General features: G+C 44.3%; 1 protein-coding gene across 1 annotated transcript in view; it reads left to right on the top strand.

Annotated features, from left to right (window-relative positions):
* The first annotated feature begins 9,522 nt into the window (after nucleotides 1-9,522).
* LOC143168322 (cystathionine beta-synthase-like protein) overlaps nucleotides 9,523-10,806 on the top strand; it is a 31,910-nt gene continuing 30,626 nt past the window's right edge. Inside the window, exon 1 of the mRNA XM_076354658.1 lies at nucleotides 9,523-9,573. The gene's annotated coding sequence lies outside the window, so the exon portion shown is untranslated. The remainder of the gene's footprint in view (nucleotides 9,574-10,806) is intronic.

Here is a 10,806-nt window from a genome sequence, read left to right as displayed (position 1 = left end):
TCTTGACAAATACCTGGATTAACTATGCCTGAGGGAAAGGTGGTAAATGTATTGGAGGAGCGCCAGTTTTGGTTTTGTTTTTTTTTATTCGGGTATAATTTGAACTGTTGATGAAAATGTGTGTGTATATAATATAAAATATTATATACATAGTAAAAATAATATACTGCTTAAGAAACAGTTACTCACATAAGTTTCCCTTTTCTGCTATGCTGTCTGCTTATTTAGGTTAGTTTAGGCACATTTAAAAGGAAGGCTGTGCAAAATGCATTTATTTACCAAGTAGAAACGCTTAGTTACAAAAATGTATGTTTGTTTGTTACCAGAAGTCTGTGCTCTGTCTATCAATGTGACTGTGGCATTTACAATAAATCCAATTTCTTGGTGTAAAATCTAAAGCCTATTTTCTAAGCACTCTGGAGTAGTTGAGTTGCTACTCTTGGCTGTGCCAGAGTTCATAGTTCAATTTTTTTATGATTCTGACTAAATTCCTTGTCTTTGGCTGGAAAGAAAGTTGCCTAGTGCAGTGTGGAAAAAAAATAATCTTTTTATCGCAATGATTCATAATAGGCAGGTGAGGTTTTTTAAAAAAACTCATGCTCCATGCAACATGATACATAAGATCTATTAAAGGAAATGCAAGGTCCTGAATACAAGGACCAAATTTCTTAACAGACTGATTTTTTCACTCTGTGTGCTCTTAGCTGTCATTTAATGAAAAGCATTTCATTAGTGTTCAAGGTCATAGGAAACTAATTGGATGCTAGTGGAAAATAATTTCACCACCACCACCTTTACTCGCTTTCTGATAGTCTGAAATGCGATAAAAGCTAATGGACAGATGGCAGTTTCTTCACAAACAAGACATCTTTCTTTTTCTGTCTGAGTTTTAATTGAGTTGCGCAATGGCTATATATCGTAGGTTGTGTATCTCTTAAGGAGTTAAAGCTCTAATTGAAATGTTGCTGGAACATCTTGAGAGACAATTTGTACAATGGCTGACTTGCAGTTTAACTTCATGTCTGCTTTTATTCAACGCGTAACATAGTAAAATTTTGGTCAGTGGTCATATTTCTGCACGATACAACTTTATGTACGTGAAGCTATGTAATATAATATAGCTTTCCAATGGGGGGGAGAATTTACTAGTGCTTTTTTAGTTGAGTCAGATAACTTGCTAAATGATACATCTGCTCCTTGATTATTATTTAAAAAAAAAAGAAAGGAAAGAAACAGAAAGGATATGGAAGCATTACATAGCCAGATTAACAAACCAGCTTCTCCCTGCCTCCAAAATAAGTATAAAACCATTTTGCTCACTGGAACTTGGAGTTGGCAAACAAAATAATACTGAAAAATGAGCTTTTCTAAACGAATCTGCTTTGCCTCTTACAACTAACTTCTTGCACCAATTCAATTTGAATTTATTTTCTTCGCACTGGATGGTTTGGCCAAGCAGATTGCGGAACTTACTTTGCCAGTAACCTTTTTAAAGAAATGTATCTCGCTGTGAAGATGGCTTCGCTGCTTATGTTTTGTTGCAAGTACATAAATTTATGCTTTCTTTTCACTGGAAGAATTGAGCAGTGCCTGGCAATAAATGGCTGAACTGAAACCTGTGGTATTTCTGCTAGGCATTAGGAATTTAACATTGATAATTTAGTTCTTGCGGTTTACAGGATATTAATCTAGTTCCACTTCCTCTTCAGTGAGATTTAGGATGATTAGTGAGCTAATTTAAATCTCAAGCTCAAAAAGGTGAGAATAGTCTTTCTGTTTTTTTAAAACGGTATCTAGTATAACGTGGGTAGTATTGAAAAAGGTTTAAGATCTTTTTTCACAGATTAATGACACAAGCTGATTTGCTCCATAAAGGGTTAATTTTAAACTAGTATTAATATGTCCCTATTAACACCTTTCATCTGTTTATCTAAACCCTGTTAAACTGCAGGTATGTTTTTGCATGAACAGATAGCAGAAGGTTGATTTCTCCATCTCCCCCCAGTACAATTTTTCTTAAGAAAGCACTCCTGAATTCCACCAAATGCATCATTTTATGGTCTGATTGCACAGCTACCCAAAAATTAACCATGTAACTGGACTATGTCGTAACAGGCACTGAAAGCAATGGATTTTACTGGATATGCGGAAGGAAAAAACTCGCGCATTGATCATTACCTGATTGTGTAATGATTCCCTAGTGACAGCATTCAGCATATAAACTAAGCTTATGACATATCTTCAGTTAGGATCACCTTTTAAGATTATACTACCAGTAAAATTCATCAAACTTGAAATTTAAACTGCACAAATTTGGTTAAACACTTATACACGGTAGTCCAAACTGTATTGGTTTACCAATACAAACTAAGTGGAAATCCGACCTCCCCCTTCTATTGTTGCTCACAATGTCTTAGGGTAATTTTTTTTTCCCCTCCTTCCCAAAGGTACCTACTTCTCACAAATATTTCCTTGTTGACTCTTCTGTTAAACAGTGGATTTTAATTTATGGAATTCCTTTACCTCAAATAAGTGACAGCATACAGTATTTTCTGAAGTCTGAGTCAATTAGGTTGAAACTGTTAATCCCAAGTGGCTTCCTCTTCTCTGTATTTGGCTCTTATTCTGTGAAAATGCTGCTTGTCCATGAATATGATGTATGTTGAGATTGTAAAACCAAATGGAGAAAACTTGTTCAAAATAAAGCCTTTTTTTATAAGAATCTGACAAAAATTATCCCTTTCCTTTAGATGGGATGCTGCTCTTTAAATGACTAATGAGGACATAGACTACAAGTTTCAAATTCTTAGCTCTTGTCCTGAGCTATTTTTTGAGTGATTCTCTGCCTTCTGGTTTTTTTGAGCTGGTGGAGCATGTCTTCAACTAAAAAACCCAAAAACCCAACCCCTCCGTATTTACTTGGTAAAGTTGAAGTATCAAAAGAGTGCGACTTGGGGTTGGGAGTTGGGGGTTTTTTTTGGTTTTAAATTAGTAAGGGTTCAGGTTGAGAGATCCTGCAAGTTTCTGTTGTGGTGGTCTGTAGAGAACAAGAAGGCTCATTTTTGACAGAAGGAGCATGTTTAATTGAAGAAACGAGTAACTGAGAGGGGTCATGGCTTTTTAAAGATGATTCTTCTAGTGTTGCATCGCTCCAGCTGCAAAACTTTGGGTGTTAACGGCTGTGCCCATTGCTGCTGTTCCACAACAGCACCTTAAACTGAATATACTGTCTTTAATATATTAGAAATGAAACTGCTTTCATAGCAGTTGGGGAAGGTGTTAATCACGCCATTCTCCAAACGCTTGTAACTGCTGATGCTGCTGCACTGACTGCCCCAAAAAAACAGTCCCGTTCAGGAGAAGTCAGAGCTAAAAAATGGAACTGAGTTGGTGTGCACTCGCTTCAGCTTGTAAGGAAGTAATGCCTAATAGGTAAGGCTGTCATAGAAGAGAATATTTGTAGCTGTGTTTGCCATTTATTGCAAGGATGAAGCTGAGCTGTATTACCGTAGAGCACAATTTGACCTTGGAGTGCATGAATTTCAATTTTGAAAAAATCAAAATTGCAGCCAAATGCCTGTAGAATAAATCAATATATCTTCATGTTGAATTGATATGTGATGCATTCTAAAACTATGCACAAGTATTTCTGAATTCATCCAATTAGCCAATGTTACCTTTTTTACAAATGTCTCCAAGTTATTTTTCTTTTTGCAATATTCACTTTGTTAAACCCACACGTATGGAAATGGGAGCACGTCTGCCGAACTATGTGGACAATCCTTCCTTGTCAGCAAGGTGCTCATCAGTCATAAACGTCTAATCACCTGTTAATGCACGTCATGTTTTATTTCTTACAACATTGTAACCTCCAGCAAGAGGAACCGCTAGTGCAAGGACACTGCTATCCTATGCCGCAGTCCTGTAGTATTTCCGCAGCAGCGGCAGAAACACTTTAGAAGGTCCTCGTTTTCCTGCTGGAGGTTACTGCCAAAAAAGGTGTTAATTCAGTTCGTCTAAAGTTTCAGCTGTAAATTGGATATGTGGAATCGGGTTGAATGGTGGAAGCTAACAAACCAGATCTGCTGCCAACAGACCAGCTCTGGTAGCCAGTGGCTTCATTTCAACATATGCGAAGTGGGAGGGGGAAGGCTGTGCTTATCTCGAACTGTTAAGACGCAAATGCCTACTTCTTAGCAGTGCTCCGATAATCCTCGGGTTTGGTGCTTTTTCATAATTTCAGTTTTGGTGTTTGCTTTCTAACTAGACCGTTTTGACAGGACCAAAGGCAAGTTACATGCATTCGTACATCAGCAGAGCAGAAAGGTGATGACTTCTGATGAAGCGGTGGGATGCTGGGGACAGCAACTTCTCGGGTGAGCTGGAGCCCTGTAGCAGCTTGTGTGAGTATGGTTGCCCCTTTGGTCCAAGTATCTTAAAAACATTCAGAGCTCTGCCAGCTGTTCCCGCTAGGAAGAGAAAATTAATATGATTCAGGTATTCCCTTGGGACAAACCCATGCATTTTTGACGAAAGTATGCAGTGCTATTTTCCTGAGCACTGTGAAATCGGTGTGCTGTAGACCACTTCCAGCTCTGTTTCCAAAGCTGCTCTTTTAGTTAGGTCTGGAGGAAGAAAAAGAAATTGTTTCTGCTCTGGATTCAGTGAGCCGCAAAACGAAGTGGGGAGAAAGGCAGCAGATAGCAATCAAGCCGGTCTCCCTGCCTCTGTTTTTCACAGAAAAGCCTTTTGTCTACCAGGCTTAGGCCTGCTGTGCTTTTGCCAGCACCTGGCTTGATTTCAAGTCTTGCTACCTATGCAACTGAATATTGGCCATGTTTCAGATCGTTCTCACTTTCTTCCTGGAGCTGTCTGGGATTCCAGCCAGGCGGAGGGAGGGAGGGAGGGAGCAGCTCCCACTGCAGCCTGTGCACCAGCCTGCCTCCTGGGCCTCAGAGCTGCAGGAAGAGCCAGGGGGAGCGACCGCTCCTCCCTTTTCTACCCACCCGCTTCCCTTGAGAGCTAATACTGCTTGTGTCTAAGAGAAAGATGAGAGGGAGCTTCACGGATCAAAACAGTCCTGCATCTTCCATCATTTCCTCTTCCTTCCTCCTTCCTCTCTAGTGAACACGGAGGACACTTCTTCTCTGCTTTCTCTTGTGTTGGTGGAGAAAAAAAGTCCTGGAGCTGCAGGAGGAAGAGACTTGATAAAGGGACTCCGAGGCAGGACATGAAGAGCTGATTTCTGGACAAAGCACAAGTGGAAAGTGAGCAGACAGCTTTACTGACTTTGGGATTGCATGCAACATTAATTGTTGCATTGCTGGACTGGGGATGGGCAAGGGAAATTCCAAAGTCTAAGGCAGGCCAAAATCTGACCAAGTAATAGCCTCATTAATGTCCGGGCTAGTCTTTTCATTCTGGAGGGGTTTGACTCATGATTTTTGGCCCTTTCATGTGACTGTGTTAACCACAACAAAGAGACGTCTAATTGCCCTTCTTGCTCAGCCTCCAAGGAGGCAAGCCTTTGGTCTTTTGGACAGCTCTGTGATTCTCACACACGTGGTGGCAGCTGTAACACTTTACAGAAAGACCATCTTCAGCAAAGGGAATAGATCTGTAGGTGAAGAGGGAGCAGCAGATTGTTGTCCTTATATTACTTGTAGATGATTTGAACAAGGTTTCTGACAGAGTCTGTCACTCCACCCGGGTATCCAAGCTGGGTTATGACAGACTGCATAGGTGACTTGCCAGATGGGAGAAAAACTGGCTGGGTCATGGGGCTTAGAGGCCAATGATTAATGGTTCATACCCTCCCTGGAGACCAGTTACAAGTTCCCTATGGGTCTGTGCTGGTATCTGTCCTGTTTTAATATTTTTGTCAGTGACTTAGAGGAGAAAATGAGTGCATCCTCATCGGGTTTGTGGATGACACCAAATTGGGGTTCTGCACCTGACACATGAGAGGGCAAGGCAGTCATCCACAAGGACCTGGACAGGCTGGAGCGATGGGCCAGTAGGAACCTCATGAAATTCAGCAAGGACAAAGTCCTACCCCTTGCGTGGACCAACCCCTGGCAGGGCACAGGCTGGGGACTGCTTGGCAGGGGAGCGGCTCTGCAGGAAAGGCCCTGAGGGTCATTGTGGGCAGCAAGCTGGACGTGAGGCCACAGTGTGTCCTGGGAGCAAAGAGGGCCAACTGCACCCTTGGTGGGATGAACAGGGACAGCCAACAGACTGAGGGAAGTGATTATCCCCCCCTACTCAGCACCCATTAGTCAACATCCAATGCTGTCTGTCACTTTGGGCCCCCAGTGTGGAAAAGACATCAGCAAGTTGAAGTGAGTTTGGGGCAGGGGAGAGGGCCTCCAAGACAGTCAGGGGCTGGAGGACAGGCCAGGTGAGTAGGGCTTGCTTAGCCTGGGGGAGGGATGGCTGTGGGGGAACCTAACAGCCACCTCCCTGTGCCTACAGGGAGGTCAGCAAGAGGTAAAGTCAGGATCTTTACTGAAGTCATAAATTGAAAGAGGGGAGGTTCCGGCTGGGTGTAAGGAAAACATTTTCCCTACGAGGATAGTCAGGCACTGGGCTGGCTGTGCAGTCTCTCTCCTGGGAGGCCTTCAGGACCTGACTGGACAAGGCCTGAGCAACCTCGGTTGATCTCCAGGCGGACCCTGCTTTGAGCAGGAGGCTGGACTGCAGGCATCCTGAGGTCCCTTCCAGCCTGAGCAATGCTGTGGTTCTGATGTTCCGCTTAAATCCTCGTTGCTGTAACTTTGACCTTTTCCACTTTCTCTCACTCTGAAGGAACATGAGAAATGGTTTATCCCTTTCCTCATTGCCCTTTAGCTAAATGAAGGCAGTTCTGCCTTTTTTCAGTTTTCTCTTCTCTGAACAACTCTTACTTCTTTCAGCCTTTACTCCTGGGCCATGTTTCTCTCTACACCTTCTTGTTGTGCTCCTCAGGCCGTGTCCCACATGGGACATATCTTTTTTGAAATGCAGTATTCCAGATGGGACGTGGTACCTAAACAAAGTGCACCAGTGCTGAGAGTGCCATGTGTCCTGCAGGCTGTATTCCTGTTTGCATAACCCTGTATGACGTTTGCTTTTTTCACAACAGCAGGGCCTTGTTGACTCACATTGAGTTTGCATGGCATTACAGTCATACCTTCCACTCTACACAATTGCTGTCCAGATAGTGGTTACTCGAGCAGTTGATTGCTCCTGCCTGGCTGTAAAATTTTGCATTTGTCCTTATCAGCCAACTTCCTATTTTACTTTCTCATCTCATTTCTCTTGTCTGTCACAGATCATTTTGAACTATGATTCTGTCCTCCAAATTGTTTGCGGCCTCTCCCATGCAGTTAAAATATGGGAGTGGCTCTTCTTGGGCTGCTTTTTCCTCCCTTTGTATAAAAACATTTCCATGAGCTTGTGTGATAACCTTGTGATCTCCCTTCCCAAAAGGGCTCTGGGTACCACCAAAGCACCATTGGTTCTTTGGGTGACTGCATTAATTACTCACAAAAAGCCTCCTCCACCTGATCTTCCCCCTTCAGTGATCCTACCGCAACAGCATTTACCTTTTTCCCCCCCTCCTTTTGATCACTGATTGCAGATGTCCAAGGGATCTCTCTCCTCGACCTTTCAGTCTTCAGCATGTCCACTCATCACTGATACAAGAAACGACATTCTCTCCTTGCCGTTCCTAAACAAGCTGTTTATTTCTATGTTAATATTCCAGTCGGTGTCACATCACCACTAAGCTGATCAAATCATAATTTTGATTATATACCAACCCTCACTGCAACTCCTCTTGTGTCTTGGGAGAAAAATAATCCTAAGCATTGTCAGATCTCAGGAAATGGCTTAAGTGGCTCCACTTACGAAATTGGTAGTGGCCTGCTGATTTATGGGAGTTATTTGCAAGACTGGGTTGAAGATTAATCTAAGCGTCCCGCTGATTGGGCTCAGTCAAAATGGTCTAATTAGCAGGCAGTGGGGTAGAGAAAAGCTTTGTGTACTCATTCCTAGCCACCATGACTGATTTTAATGTCACTAATGCCAATGGCACAGTGTGGGCAGGTGTTGCTGTGGATATGTTTTAAGGTTTGGGGTTTTTTTAAGTCAAAACTCACATTGTCCTGTAAATGTTGCCAGTTTACCTTCACCTGGCTGCTGCCACGGTGAAGGAGGTCAAATTTTGAGTGCAGAGCTGTGGTGCGATTACAAATACCTCTCATTAGCCTCACACATTATGTTCAGATAGTTTCCAACACGCCTAGCTCTGTCACTTGGTCTTACCAGTCTCCTCTGAGGTATCTGTGTTACATTTTACAAGGTCTGGCAAATCCATCTGTGCTGCCGATTTCATATCTCGATGCCCATCTGCCTGAAGTTGCAGTGGTTGCTGTGAGGCTGGCACTTTTTCAGACAGAACAGCTGACTCAGTGCCTCTTCCCTCCGTCCCTCCCGAAAGGCATAAAAGGTATGGTTATCCTTCCTTGGGTACCCTCTGTGGGTACAACTGCAGTTTTCAAACGCTTGCACCCATTCTGTTCCAAATATTCATGGATTTTTGCTTCGCTGCACTTTGCGGCTGGGCCTCATGTATGCCCTGGTGTCTCACGGTTTTTCTGATACCCGTTTCAAGGACCAGGCGTTCTTAACGTCACTGTTTTCACACTCTACATTCCTCTTGTGCTATTCTGTAATTTACCTGCACCAAATGCAAGCTAGAATCTGATTCCACATGCTTTTCTAATTGATGTTTTTCCAGTGGGGCTAATGGTTACTTGTGCAAACCTCACTTTACCTGTATATTTCAGACATAACTAGCTAGGCAAATTGCAATTTAAAGTAAATAATTGTCCTGTTTAACAGCAGTATTTTCTAGTAAATCTTTCTTTAGGAAAATGAGAATAACAACGTGGAATTAAAAGTAGGTTTACATCTACTTTGATCCAGAAAGGGGCAGGGAAAAAGCAATGTAATTTGTCATCAATGTAGATTTTTCTGTGTAATTTGAATGTGGATTTTTAGCATATGTAATGAAACAGCTGCCTCAGTGTTGCTGTTTATTTAAGGCTGATATAAAGTACCTGGCTCTTCTCTTGATTTGTTTTTAATTGCTCAGTGTTTTTCCTGTTTTTTCATAAATTTCACCCCACATTCTAGTCACGGTCCATTTTCTTACCAGAGAGATCCTCGACTCTCTGTGACCCTAAGACTGCCTATTCAGCTTCAGACCAGTCACATCCAGTTGTAAAGTCTCCTCTGTCATTTTTACCACTTGATTAAAACATCCTGTTCCTTACTTTTTATTTTTATACAGCATGCAATACTCCCCAAATAGCTATACTATGTGGTATCTATATGTTCAGGTGGAGACATACAGTTGTCTCCACTCCTTTGACTACCTGAAGCACGTGGAACTCTTCAGGGTGAATCATGTTCTGAAATACAGCTACCCTGAATTGCTTTTCTCTTTGTTGGTATTTTTTATAGAGAAGAAATTGCTGCTTGGACTTTCTACAGCAACAAGCCACGTTCTCGAGACATTTCACTCTGGTAAGCCTTTTCGGTATCCCATGCTTTCATGCAAGGATTTCTGTTTTGTTTTTTAACTTTCTGCATAATCTGGAGCACCTTGTGGTAGTCAAGAATTACTCTGAGACAATTTGCACCGAGTATCTTAAATTCACCTGCACTCTGTGTTATACATCATAAAGCTCCATTCACAACAATGCAGATGCAGCCATTGTGACAGTGAACGACTCCCCAGGCGAATACCTCATTATCACATTCTCAGACACCATCAGAAGTGTAATAATTACATCAGAGCGTAATAACTATCCATTGCATTGGTGCCGCAAGGACTCACAGAGATGAAGCCAATTCGGCCAGGACACAGCCCCCCGTGAGGCTCGAGAGGGCTGCTCCTTCTTCACGAGCAGCGTGCAGCCTGCCTCTGTGCCGGCAAGCGCACCAGCAGAGGGGTGCCAAATTGTAGGCAACACGGGAGCTTAAAACAGAGAAAGCGTTTAGGTGTTTTCCAGAGACGTGTTTAGGGCCGGGCACCTTTTGGGATAAACCCATTTCCTGGTTTGTGGCATAACTACCGCTAGCAAAATGACCGGTGTGGGTTTGTTTCAGCAGGACACTTGCACTTACTTCCTGCAGCACCATTTCCAGCCTGCATCTCCCAGCCGGGGGGGATTCACCAGCTCTTCCCTGCCCACGGGCTGGGTATTTCCAGGCTTTGACATGAGCCCCAGGGATGCCTCGGCCCTCCCTCTCCCTTGATGCCGATCCGGGCAAGCCGAGACGGGGCCCGCAACGCTGGCGGTGGGCGGCCGGGTGCCCTGACGCAGCGCAGCCCTGAGGCCTTTTCAGGGGGGTTCCATGGGGGGAACGCTGTCTGGCTGCAGACCCAGCCGTGAAACCCCCCTCACGGCAGCCCCCTCTGATGCGGGGGTTTCGGGGTTTTTTTCCAAATTAGGCAGGTAACCAGTAAGGCTTGCGGTGCTCGGGAGTTACAACGCCGCCCGTTCCTCCGGTGCCTACAGGCGCGCGACTAAATGTCGCCTTCGAAGGCCGGGGCCCGGGCACGCCCCCTCCGGCCCGCGCCCCCGGCGCCGGCAGAGACCTCGCCCCGGGCTCCGCGAAGGCCATTTGGAGAAACCCGGGCCTTTTGCCCCCGGTTTCCCCTCAGAGCTCCGGCGTGGGGCCGGGCAGCGCCGCGCCGGGCGCCCCGCGGCCCGGCCCGGCCGCCACACGGCTGCAGGCGGCAGGGCCCCGCGG

This window comes from Aptenodytes patagonicus, chromosome 1 (genome assembly GCF_965638725.1).
Source record: "Aptenodytes patagonicus chromosome 1, bAptPat1.pri.cur, whole genome shotgun sequence".
Lineage (NCBI taxonomy): Eukaryota > Metazoa > Chordata > Aves > Sphenisciformes > Spheniscidae > Aptenodytes > Aptenodytes patagonicus.
Note: the sequence above shows the minus strand (reverse complement) of the source record. Positions and strands in the feature narration are given on the sequence as shown.